General features: G+C 41.2%; 1 protein-coding gene across 2 annotated transcripts in view; it reads right to left on the bottom strand.

The window, feature by feature from the left end:
- ATP6V1C1 (ATPase H+ transporting V1 subunit C1) overlaps positions 1-13,184 on the bottom strand; it is a 38,402-nt gene extending 25,218 nt beyond the window's left edge. Inside the window, exons 1-2 of one of the 2 annotated variants that reach the window (XM_057735516.1) lie at positions 13,020-13,184; positions 11,982-12,152 (exon numbers count right to left, since the gene is read on the bottom strand). The gene's annotated coding sequence lies outside the window, so the exon portion shown is untranslated. The remainder of the gene's footprint in view (positions 1-11,981; positions 12,153-13,019) is intronic. The other variant, XM_057735514.1, reaches the window with a different exon arrangement.
- Between the last annotated feature and the right edge of the window lie 621 nt (positions 13,185-13,805).

The following is a 13,805-nucleotide window of genomic DNA, read 5'->3' as shown; positions in this document are numbered from 1 at the left end:
AGCCTGCGCACAGCAAAAGGAGACCCAACACAGCCAATAAAATAAATAAATTAATTAATTAATTTAAAAAACCCAAGAAAACACTATTGGATCCAAGTAAGAGGCTGTGGACCTCCCTTTCCAGAGTTTCACTAAGACACAACCAACCCTCTTCCACAATCTCTCTCTCTCTCTTCTTTTCCCTCCTTCCTCCCTCACATACACACACACACACACACATACACAAAGTCCAAAGATAAATCTACTCAGAATCTGAGTAGGTAAAGCACACAAAGAATAATTCATAATATAATAGTGTCATTATTTCTCCTTTAACATGCTTTCATTAGAACCACCATAAACTTTCTACTCTCACTGCTTGTTTAACTTTTCCTGAAATTTGGAGTCTGAGATAGAATATAACAATCTTACAAAGTTGTCCTGAGTGTAAATCAAATAATGAATGTGAAAGGACACTGTAAATTTAAATTTCGTTTAAAATGTAAAGTATTATAGTTAATCACAATGGACTTTCATACTTTCAAAAGGCAAAACTGAAATTAAATCCTACCTAGTCATTACACAATTGAAGGTGACCTGAACATAGATGCCATTCTATATTCCTGTTATTTTTTTTCTGACTTCCATTTCAAGAGCCTCTACCAAATATTTTATACATTATTATCTCAGTCTTCCTAACATCTCTATGAGATACATATCATCCTCCCCATTTACAGATTAAAAAACACAGAGAGGTTAAACTGGTAAAAATACAGATGATGGTATTAAATGAATCTCAAAAATTGTTCTCTAAGAGGATTTTTCTTTTTTTTTCTTTTATTCATTTTTTTATTTATTGGCTGCATTGGGTCTTCATTGCTGCGAGAGGGCTTTCCGTAGCTGTGCAGAGTGGAGGCTACTCTTCATTGCAGTGCGCAGGCTTCTTATTGCAGTGGCTTCTCTTGTTGCGGAGCACGGGCTCTAGGCGCAGGGGCTTCAGTAGCTGTGGTGCATGGGCTCAGCAGTTGTGGCGCACGGGCTTAGCTGCTCTGCAGCATGTGGGATCTTCCCGGACCAGGGCTCGAACCTGTATCCCCTGCAATGGCAGGTGGACAGATGATTTTTCCAACATCACCAGAAAAGCTGCACTAAGAGGTATACTCTCTCAGATGACCAACAAACTAAACAGAGGATTAATAGTGATGGTGAGCGCAGACAAAGCACTCAGCCTAGCCAGAAAAACAGTATTTGATGACTCATTTTTACACCTCCTCTCCCAGCAAAATGGGTGGTGGAATTAATTGTTAAAGTCTTCCTTATGATACTGTTAAATTATCTACACTGCAGCTTCTTCAAAGACTGTAACAATATGAGCTATTACAGTAGATGTCACTATCATACCACTTAGAGTTCTACAATATCTTTTTCAACCAACAGGTTACCAAAGGATTTCAAGAAATAAGAAAGAGGACCACATTTTCTCATTTATAAATACCTGCCCAACTCTACTGAGCTTTCATCAGGATCAAATGAAATAATGTCATGGTAATTCTAAACAAAACTAGAGTCCCATGGGAATTCCCTGGTGGCACAGTGGTTAAGAATCTACCTGCCAATGCAGGGGACACAGGTTCGATCCCTGCTCTGGGAAGATGCCACATGCCTCGGAGCAACCAAGCTGTGTGCCACAACTATTGAGCCCGTGCTCTAGAGCCCATGAGCCATAACTATTGAGCCCGTGTGCTGCAAGTACTGAAGCTCACACACCTAGAGCCCGGCCTCCGCAACAAGAGAAGCCACTGCAATGAGGGGACCACGCACCACAATGAAGCCCCTGCTCACTGCAACTAGAGAAAACCTGCGCACAGCAACAAAGACCCAATGCAGACAATAAATAAATAAATAAATTTATTTAAAAAAACAAAAAACAAAAAAACTAGAGTCCCATCCTGCCTCCAAAGGCTGTCCCCAGTGTCCCAAGTAGATATTTTGTTTACTTACTACCTTATAAATGCCACTATTATGCATTTATCACACTATTCTGCCTCATTTTTTTCATAACATCTTTTCCTCTCCACCTGACTGGGAAATCCTGAAGGGCCAGAATCATATCTTCTTTTCTGATGCCCTAAAAACCCAGCATATACAATTCCTGCAAACAGCAGGGGCTTTATGAATAAGTAAGGGACTTTATGAATAAGTCCCTGCTTGTCTTATGAATAAACGAAATATAACAATGACTCTGAACCAGTCAAAAAGTCTGATTACAGATAAAAAATAGGGGTCAAGAAAAGTACTTAAATCATGTTTTTTAAAGTTTTTTTTTTTTAATTTAGAGTCTTTAAGAAAAGAAATCCTAACCTTAGAGTAGTATATAAATTAAAAACTGGTAAAGCTGCAGATTACTAAGCCTTTGGCTTTCGTTATTTTAAGGCCGAATACAGAAATATAAAAGAGGGGTTGAGAAAGAAGCTGCCGGTACTTTATGCAAAGCCATGTCCTCAGTTCTTCTATTCTCTCATCAAAGCAAACTAACTATATAAGATCCTGATGGGAAAGACAAACAACTTAAGTATCTAAGGATAAATGTAAGAACTGCCCATGAGAAGAGCATCAATAAGTCTTCTGCAAAATCCTTGTTTTCTGTTTCTAAACAATGTCCACTGTTATCCTGTCACTTAAGTCACATAAAAAAATTCTCTCTTTGAAATTTAAGTACAATTTACGTTCAGTTTCCAAAAAAAAAAAAAAAAGCATCTTTGCAGATGAATAACTTGGGGGTTGGGGTGTCAAAAAATAAAATCCATGTTGCTAAACACATTTCCCTTTCTAAGCTGCACAGAAAGAGTCAAAATTGGTGTCCACTGGTTATCATCTCATCAAAAGTCTGGACACCTCCACTGCCGCTGACTGCTTCAACTGACTTGTTTTTATGCCTAGTTATTTCCCTTTGTTTCATCTTTTACATTCAAAGTCAGGCATAAATATAGGCAAATCATATGTTAAACAAAAGAGAAAATGATTTAAAAGGCACTCCCCAAGACTCGGATCTAGGTGTAAGTCCCTCTGTTATATGTGTGTATACAGTTGCTCTCTTGATGATCTTATTTACATTCAAGGCGATTCCAGTCTAGATGCTGAACACTCTCCCAAATTGTATCTCTAGCCTAGGCTTCTCTGCTGCATCTACAGTTGTACCCAACAAATCTCCACAGCTGACTACAAGACATCTCCACCTGGATGTCTCCAAAAAAACCCAACATTTCTAGTCAAACTCCTAGTCTCTTCCCCCAAACCTGGTCCGACTCCAGTTTTCCCTGAGTTAACACAGCTAGTACCCCTGCAACACCAGACAACTATTAATAGAATTTTCAGATGTCATCAAGATAGCAGCCAATACTTACTGGGCTCTTACTACCCACCAGCACCAGTCAAAACACTTCACGTGGATTAACTCATTTAGTATATCAGATGGGTCGTAGTTACAAATGAAGAAACCGAGGCACAGAAAATGCCTCATATATTATACAAGACATATAATATGTATCATGTCATATATGATATGAGTGCATATATTACATGCTAAGGATGAATGCATTATATGCTCTCAGCACCTTCTCAGTATTTCCCGGAGCAACACTTTTTACTGATGTCTTTCTACCAAATAAACTGCACATTAGGGTAGGTGGAAACCATGATACCTTTGCTCACAGCTACATTCTCAGTACCTGGCCCAGAGGCTGGTATGTAGAACCTCAGAAGGTATTTGCTGAGTAATCTTGAATGAATAAATAACTGTGAAGACTAAATAAGATAATAAAGTACCTGGCTTATAATTGATTCGCTCCCTTCACTTCATATTTTTTAAAAAGTCAATTTCATTGAAATATAATTTATATATGATAAAATGTATCCAAGAGTACAGTTCAGTGAGTTTTTGACAAACACACACACCTGTATAACCACCACCAAAATCAAGACTAAGAACATTTCTGTCTTCCCAAAGCCTTCCCTCACACCCAGGCCCAGTCAATCCCTACCCCACTGCCGGCCCTGGGCAGATGCCACTCTGCTCTCTGTCACACTACAGATTCACTTGGCCCAATCTAGAATTCCATTGTAAATGGAAGTGCACACTGAGTACTCTTTTGTACATGGCTTTCTTTGCTCAGCATGTCTCTGGTATTTGTCCATGTCCTGTGTATCAGTAGCAGTTCATTCTGTTTTACTGCTTACTGTTCCGTTACGTGAATGTACAATGGTTTCCTTATCCATTCACCTGCTGACAGACATTTGCATGGCTACCGGTTTGGGGTCATCAACAACAAAGGTGCTATGAACATTACAAAGCTTTTGTGAAAATATACATTCATTTCTCTTGGATAAACATCTAGAAGTGGCATTTCTGAGTCAAATGATTAGCATATACTTAACTTTATAAGATGCTGCCAAACTGTTTTCCAAAGTAGATGTAGTATTTTATATTCTCATCAGCAAGATACACAGTGCCAATTGTTTCACATGCCCACTGACACTTAGTGCCGTCAGCCTTTTTATTTTTAGCCAGTCCAGGGGGTTGCAGGGTATTTCACATTTCCATGATGACTACAAAGTTCAGGATCTTTTCACGTTCTTATCAACCATTTGTATATCTTCTTTCGTGAAGTTTCTATTCAAATCTTGTGCCCAATTTTTTAAAAACTTGCGTTGACCTTACTGAGTTGTAGGAATTTTTTGTATGATCTTCATACAATTTCTTCGAGATGTGTGTGTGTGTATGTGTACTTCTTTCATATTTTTTCTGTCTTGCCTTTTCTCAATGGTGCTTTTGAGAAGTTTTCAATTCTTAAGTCCAGTTTATTGACTTTTACAACATATAATTTCTTAGACATAAGAAAAATCTGCCTACCCCAGAGTCACAAGGATTTATTCTGTTTGGAGTTCAGAGAGATTCCTCAATCTGTGTTTACAGTTTTCAACATACATCATTTTCTTCAAATTTTTTTCCTGCTTCTCTTTTCTCCTTTTTTGAGACAAAAATGGCATGCATTTTTGTCTTAAAAAAAAAGGGAGGGACTTCACTGGTGGTGCAGTGGTTAAGAATCCTCCTGCCAATGCAGGGGGCACGGGTTTAAGCCCTGGTCCAGGATAATCCCACATGTCGTGGCACAACTAAGCCCATGTGCCACAACTACTGAGCCTGCACTCTAGAGCCCACAAGCCACAACTACCTGAAGCCCGCGTGCCTAGAACCCATGCTCCACAAGAGAAGCCACTGCAGTGAAGAGTAGCCCCCGCTCTCTGCAACTAGAGAAAGCCCACAAGCAGCAATGAAGACCCAATGCGGCCAAAAATAAATACATAAAAATAAAATTTAAAAAAAGGGCGGGGGGGGGGGGGGGGGGGAGAAAGAACCGGACATTATCCCACAGGTCACTGGGCTTCCTTCCACTTTTGTTAAATTGTTTTCTCTCTGGGCTTCAGTTTGGATACTTTGTTGCTACATCTTCTAGTTGGCTGACCTTTTATCTGCTATTTGTCTCATGAAGTGAATTTTTCACTTTAGAGGTATTTTTCAGCTTTATAAATTCCATCTTTTAAAATTTTTCTTTCCTCATGTTCATGTTTTCTGTTAAATCACTGAGAATATTTACAATTCACAACATTAAATTGTTCAACAGATTTTGTTTTCTTCCTTTTAAGAATGTTGTGCTTTGTTGTGATGTTTAAGTTACCCCAGCTTTAGCATGCTTCATTCAAGGCTTGTGTTTACACTTTGTTAGGCTAGGTCTAAAGCTTTACCCTAGGGCTAATTTAGCCCTACTAGGAAGATCTGACCTTCTGGGGACTCCACGGAATGCCCCAGGGATTCAATAAGGTATTCATACGCCTTCCAGCCCTTTGAGCTCTGGCAACTGTCTAAAGCTCCCTAGTCATCCTCTGCCGGGCCTCCTAGAGAGAGACTCCTTTACAGACGGTGGGATTTCTGTCTAGCTCCCTCTTGCTGGCCAATCCAACCTGCAAATTCTAGCCAGATAAGCCTTCCCCAACTCCAAGTCTCCTCAACTCAGCAACGCCAACATGCGCTGCTTGGTTTCCTCTAAACCATGGTCCAGAGAGTGACTCCAGGCAGAAAGCCAGAGGGATTATAAAGTTCATTTCACTTGTTTCTTGTCTCTCAGTTCCTGTACTACCTCTGTTGTCCAATAAATGAAAGCAGTTTTTCCATATATTTTACCCAATTTTCTCGCTGTTTATGGTGGGAAAGCAAGTATGGTACCATTTATCCCGTGGTGGCCAGAAAGTGAAATTTCCTCTAGTTTTGTTGTATGTAGTGTTCTCGAGTTTTTGGTTTTGCTATCTAATTGCTCTGTGTGGGAATTCAGCCACAACCTCCCAGCCCTTCAGCCCCATGCTTTAACATTTAATAGAAAACAGGATTAACAACAATGAACATGAGAACCGTAACAAGTCTAGGCTGAAAGACTGTAGTAATACTATGTGTGGGAAGAATGGAGAACTGCTTTGGCATTAAGCGGGGCGGGGGAATGTTCATTTTCGTTGAAAAAAGGACAGATGTAGCTTGAATAAATGTCCCGCACATATATGGATCATTAATTTTGCAAATACATAGCTTTCATGATTGATAAAATATGAATTCATTTAAAAGCATTAAGATGTAACTTACAATCATTAATACTTCCTCAATCTGAAACAATTATATATCACAGGAGAACCCAAAAAAGTTCTGTAACTGTTTTAAAAAGGGACAATTTCTAGAAGGCAGTTTGTCAATAATAATCAAAAGCCATAAAAATGTGCACACCTGCTGACACAGCTGTAAGAAAGAAGACTATACAGGCACAAACATTAAACCGTTTTAAAAAAAACTATTAAAAAGCTTACTGCTTGGGAGGAGACTATGAATGTTCATTTTCATTCTTTCTGCATAGTCCTGTTCCCTAATTTTTTCACAATGAATTGCTACATGTAAATGCCCAAAACCCCACACACACTTTATTAAAAAAAAAAAAAACAAAAACAAACAGCTGGGCAGTAGCCTCACACTTGGAAACACTGTAAAGTTTACAGACCCTTTAAATGGCACCGTAACAAAGAACCCTGGATATAAATACAAAAGATAAAGGCGAAGCTGGTTAGTAATAGCTGTGTCTGAAGCACCAGATCAAGGTTGGTAAACAGCCTTTTTATCTCACTGGGAATTTCAGTCAGAAAGAACCCAAATGCCAACTTCAGAAGCTCAGTGTAATGGCCACAGCACTGCCCTGAAGACTTGGAATCTAATCCCAGCTCTGCCTGTCACTGTCTGCGTAATTTCATTTGTAAAATGAGAGGATGGGATTACCATATCCAGGATCCTTTTCTGCTCCTATATTCCACGAATCTATACTGGGTAAGACCCAGGATTCTTTTTTTTTTTCTTCTATTTTCCTGTTAAGTCCCTCAAGTAAATCAGATGATCGGTCACATTTCAGAACCGCTGCAGTAAAACAGGTATTTCCATGATTATATAGTGAGTTACATAGTAAATGTTACAAGAAATGGCAAATCTTCCGTAATAAGATGGCTAAATGTCATGTCATCATTATCAAGAATCATGCAGTATTGTTAGTTCTATAATACAGGAGTGATTTTTGTTCTATGGAGTTTAGAAACAAATATATGAACCCACGTTTTGCATGCTTTCTATGGCAGTTTACAATGTTAAAAAGTGAAAAGCAATATGATATATGAAATCAAGTACAGAACAATACGAAATCTGGCTAAACTATTGCTATGATCAAGAAATACTCAATTTTATTTCATTTATGAAGGACAGAATGCAGAGGATTTTAATGCCCTAAGTACATATAGGTGGTTTTGTGACCACTGTGTAGAGTCCTGATTCATTACCAAAACTTCTTGATAAATTTTTCCAGCACTAAAAAAATTGCTCTAGGTGATGGGAGGCTGAGTAACTCACAAAAACTATGCCCCTAGTCCTGCTTCTTTCTCGGAAATAAAATTCAAATCTCTCATTCTTCACTGTCATCACTACTAATGTCCTCTGTCTGAGTTTTTCAGCCTTATCTTCACAATGTTCTGACCTCTCTCTATCCCTCTTTACCTCAGGCCTGCCTTCAGCTCTCTCTTACTTGCCTCTGCTCAACAGTCCATTCTGCACAAAACAACCTCTCCCTTCCTATTTCAACCAACTCAAACTTCTCTTAACGAAAAGATTTCCCCAACTAAGTCCAACCATGTACCAAATCCATTAATATAATCCCAAACTACTTCTCTGTCAACCAGTATGTACACTGAAATCCATGTAACTGACTGCATTAAAGCAGACATCTATTTTTTTTTAAGCTCTTTATTGGAGTATAATTGCTTGACACTGTTGTGCCAGTTTAGCAGACATCTATTTTATGTGTTCTTTTCCGCCCAAATATCTGTTTGACTGTAACTACTTTCAAGTTAGGGTCATATCATTCATCTCATCAAATGGTTTAGGTGCTTAAATTCCCAGAACTGTGGTTAAGAAGCAAAACAAATAAAACGTACTGCCTGTCTTGAAGGAGTGCGCGCGCGTGCGTGTGTGCGTAGGTCTCTATGAGTAGGTAGGTCTATGTGTGCAGGGAGGGATAGGAGGAAAACAATGCAGATGACAAGATAAAAGAAAATCAAGGCAGAATTCACTGGAGGCACAAGAGAACACTAGTTAAATTTTTTAAACACTTCTATCTTGTAAGTATGCTTGCTTTTTTATTATTATTTTTTAAACAGTAACAACTCTTTTTCAAAATGCAAGGAAGTAAAGGAAAGGAGAGGAGAAAGGAAATCCTGGGTTCAAAGCTCTGAGACTGTTTATCACTTTATCACCCACTTCTGAGAATTTAAAGGCAGTGGATTATTTTCCTACAAGTGATTTAAAGGTAAAATAAAAAGAGTAAAGTAATAACTAACACAAACACAAAAGGCGGAGATAATAAACCCAAACAGATAGCTACTAGCATTTCTTTTGTGAATGAAGGTATGAGCCTGACCCACGACAGGGCAACCACAGAAAATAGTACAGCACCCGTATAAGTGCTCCAATACTTAAGTGCTTTTAATGCTTTCAAGAAACCAACAATTTAGTCTCTGAAAGGCAACCACCGTTCACAGTATTAAATTTCACAATAAAGCCTGAAGGTGATCTGTATGCAAAACAACTTCCTTTTTCAGTCCTTGAAAATACCAAGTTGTTTGCTAAAGTGGCTTACTTCAGCACCCTCAAGGCATACCTCAGATATCAGTGAAATACCACGTAGCCTTCCAATTGTGACACATCAACTTTTAACAGAACTGATCAGTGCAAAACATTTATCACAATGCATTCATCTTACAAAGTTGCTACATCCTTCCCTAGAAATTGTTAACACCATACAAATAAAAGGTAAGAATAACTGCTTCCTCTCTGAATGTTAAAATTCTAGCCTTCAAAACAGAAGCATCTTAACTGGGATTGTGGGAGGGGCTTGCGCATAATAAACCTTGTTTTAAAAGCTTCCAGTAACAAGGGGGAATTTTACCTTCCAAGGGAGACTTTTGTCATTCATTCAGAAGGAAATTTTAAAATTGTCAGGACACACACCGTCTTTAAATAAATCTTAACTTTTTTGTGTTGTTTTCTTTTCAACTGAAACAGTACTGGTAATTGCTCTATAATCCTTTTAAGGATTACCTGAATTTCATGCCATAAATACATTTAAATATGAAAGAATTTAATCTTTAATAGATGTATTTTATAAACTGCCATCTTTTTTATTTTACAGTTGGCTAGAAATAAATTTGTAAAAGCCAAGCCTTAACAAGCTAGAAAGGTAACAACACATAACAAACACAATGCTAAAAATCTCTTGCAATTTCTGCTAAAGCAAGGTGCACTGATAGGCAAGAACGGCACTGTACCCCCATTACTGAGAGGAATCATCAGAACCTTCTGAGCACCCAGAGACTTCCTCTCTGTCACAGGCAACTCAACGTTGACCCAGGGAGCAAATAATTCCTTCCACACCAGGGAACGCCCTGATTCTACACTCATGGCTCCCAAAAGGTTACTTCCCTTCTCTTCCAGGCTGGTATTTTATAACAGTGACTGGACCACGACATCACGTTTTCCACTAGGAGGTGCTGATATCTCTAAGACAATGTATTCTAGCCCGAAATTCAACAAGCCGAAGACCTAAAACCAAGCTTGTTGTCCCCAATTCATCACTCAAGTAAGCTTGAGATCCTGTTTCCTGGTAACGACAACCACTTATTGAATATGTGCTGTGTGATGAGCTACTTCAATATGCTAAGCAATTTTGTACTTGATTCCTTCAAAGAAGATGGTATCACCTACTTGCAGATGAGGGAACAGTTAATGAAATTTCTTGCCCAAGGCCACAGAGCTAGGGACTACATACATTTTACATGCCAGTTTACTAAAATACTTCTCTTAACCTCTGTATCTCCAACATTTAGTAGAGGGCCTGTCACTAACAAGCACACAGATGTGTGTCCAACAGATAAAAGATGACACCACATGGGGTGTTTTGCAACCAAACAGTACCTCTCTCCCCCAGGATGAGTCTGGGAATGTCTGGGAGCATTTTAGGTTGTCCCAACGTGGGGGCCACTACCACCATTTAGCAGATGGGGGCCAAACAAAGGACAGACCTGTCCAAAATGCCAACAGCACCCACTGAGAAACACTGAACTACAGGCTGGTTCATAAAGAAAACCTTTCATGGTAAAGCCAAACCAACCGTTAGCCAGCTTAATTTATAAATAACCTCCTATTCATGGATGGTTTGCTTAAAATATCTGAAAAGATACACCAATCTCTGTCTATAAAACACCATTTTTGCATTTACCTGCATTTTATTTTCAAATGCAGAGCCTAGGCTCCATCTTCTATCCTATGATGTAACCAAAGCACCTCTCCTCCATTGTCCACAGGGCTCCTCTTGGGACTCAATAAATGTACAGCAGATTTGCTACACATTTGGAACAGGATGTTGCTTCATTGTCAAGAATACAGCTTGAATTTTCTAGGTCCAAGGCTTACTCTTGTCAACAGGAAATTTTAGACTCCCCTGCTTCACTGCCTGAGCTATCTTTCTAAGGGTACCCTGCTAACGGTTTCTACTAAGTCTTCAAAATATCGGTGAAATGCGAACCGAACATAAATTAGTTTATAACTAAAATGGAATAAAATGCCACATCCACAGGGTGAAAAAGGTTTACTAAGGCAGACAGATCAGAATACCTACAAGAATAAAATTTAAGCAGACAGTATTTGGTCAAAACTGCAGCAACCCCTAAGCAGGCTCAACTTCAGAAGGAAGATTGACGCTTAGGGACTGGTGGACCACAAGATCCTTTGGCAGAGGTTTATTCTGGCTTTCCAGCTTTGCTCTTTAGCCAATGCAATTACTCCGCAAGTTGTGGAAATAATCACGGAATCAGATTTTTGAAGCCCAAACGGTTCTTTTCAGGTTGAGAAAATTAATGTAAATGAAGCTCTTAAGACTAATATGCCAAAAAATAAAAATGATCATTTCCTGCCCAGTTCTAAAAGTAGTATTACACTAACCACCTAGCTCTCAGCATTTACTTTAGTCAGATCCCGAGTACTGTTTCTTTAGATTTTATCTAGTCCCTGCAAGAGACACCAAAAGAGAAAAAGATCCGGGAGTTCTGAGACACAACCCCGAGGCTCCGTCTTCAGCACAATTTGAGACTTGCTTGTTGCCAAAGAACCGTGATTGACAAGCTGAGCGCCTTCTGCCCACCTTGCGGCTCATTATCTCCTCCAGCTGAACTGTAAACTGAACAGCTTCACCCAAGCTAACAGAAAAGCAGTTTTTAAAGCACTGACCACCGCTGCCAAATCCCTTTGAAGCCGTCCTACTCAAAAAACTTCACCAAAAGTGCTGAATCAAGGATACAGTGCACTACGAGAAACTCACCCTTCTCTCTAGATTGTGGTTAAGGACTGTGCAGGTAATCAGCAGACAGAAGACGATGGAAGTTATGCTAGACTTAGACACATCACTTGATCTCTGTTTCTAGGTCCAAGGGTCTAGATAGGTCCCTAGCTATACAGTGAACGGCATTTTCATCTACTTTCTCTCAAACACCTGTGAGAACAAAATAAACACGAAAGGTAATTCCTGCGACTATTGTTTCATAAAAGGTATTCTGGAATAGATGACAGTACCAAAGGATAAATCTGGAAGGACAAAACAGATCTTTGCAAAGGAGTCTTCCTTCAACCCCCAAACGATCCAGCTTCCCCTGTGCACTTCAGGACTGCTTTGGGGTAGCTATAACCACCCTCAGTGAAGGGCGCAAACAGAACCTAATCTTTCCTTCCCCTTACTCCTCTGGTTCTCAGGTGATTCAGTCTGCCCGTGTGACTCTCCCCTCAAGTTCCTTTCCAGGGGTTTCTTGACTACCCTTCCCCCATTGTAATAAAAAATGGTTTGAGTTCTCTGGATTCTCGTTCTTTACCCTGCCCACTAGGACCCTGCGTCCTCTTTGAGGGGCTCCTAAACCCTTTAAACTGCCATCCCCCTATACTCCCAAGCGCGTAGACCCAGTGGAGGCTCTGGCGCTCGCTGTGACCTCACGCACACCACCCCGGATCCTCATCTGAGCCACTCAGTCACCTTTCAACCCCCTCAATCAAAGGAGCGAGGATTCGCTGTGACTCTCACCCCAATCCAAAGAGACATGTCCAAGACCCGCAGTGTTTATTTCTGCCTCTGCCGTGGAATACCCCCTGGGGCCCCTTCTCTTTTTCCCCTCCTTCCTCTCCCCTAGAGACGGACCTAGGCCCGAGGCGGCGACGAACCCGCGCCGAGAAACCAGACACAGCCGCCCAGCCGGCTCCAACGCCACAGCCTCGGCCCCCGCGCCCACCCCCATCCCTCCCAGGCGGCGACCGCAGCGCAAGCTTCGGCCTGGCCGGGGCTCCCGATCCGGAGTAGCCATCTCTCACTGACCCAGGGAAGTGTCAAACGAGGAACTGGCAGCAGTAACAGGTACAGAGGCGGACAGCCTGGCGGACGTTAACGGCTCAGCGCTCCATCCCTCCCAGACCTAAGCTCCGGCCTCACGGCTTCCGCGACCCCAGCACCCACGGAGCAAGTCACGTGCCAGCCGGAGCGGTCAGCTGACCGCGGCGCGCGCCGCTCCGCCTACGCGCAAGCCACTGCGCAGCCGCCGCGGCCGAGCCCTCGGAAGAGGGGCGGGGCTGGGAGGCTCCCCGGGGAGCCGAGGCGACCCTCGGAGTCGCGCCTGGCGGCCGCTCTTCCGGAATGGGGGGGGCGTTTCTGTTTGTCTCTGGGTCCGGCCCGAATCTTCTCCGCCACCTGTGAATTTCACCGCCACCATCCCTAAGGTTATCCCACTTCAGGTTTCCGCGGTTTGGAATTTGGCCCCAGCCCCTACACACTCCGGGTTTTCTTCCGACAGCCTGGTTTTCTGAGTAATATCCTTAATAGTTCACTCCAGCCGCTGATTCACCTTTTCCTTCCAGTCCGCTTCAGGTTAATTCCGTAAATGTTCATGGAGCATTTATTATGCGCCAGTCATTGTGCTAATTTTCTTAGGATTATCTACTGGCATGAATCACTCCTTGCAGGAGAGAGCTTGTTATCTCGTTCAGGGGTATGTGAGGCGTGTGATAGACATCAAAAATAGTTGGAACCACATTAGGTAATGGGAAACCGAGGAAGGTTACAGGGCAAAGGCGTGGACAGGAGAAATCACATCCTTTGGGGGGGGAG

The sequence above is a fragment of the Hippopotamus amphibius genome, chromosome 5, assembly GCF_030028045.1.
Source record: "Hippopotamus amphibius kiboko isolate mHipAmp2 chromosome 5, mHipAmp2.hap2, whole genome shotgun sequence".
NCBI classification, from domain to species: Eukaryota; Metazoa; Chordata; class Mammalia; order Artiodactyla; family Hippopotamidae; genus Hippopotamus; species Hippopotamus amphibius.
The sequence above is the reverse complement of the archived record's forward strand: the minus strand, read 5'-3'. Positions and strand labels throughout refer to the sequence as shown.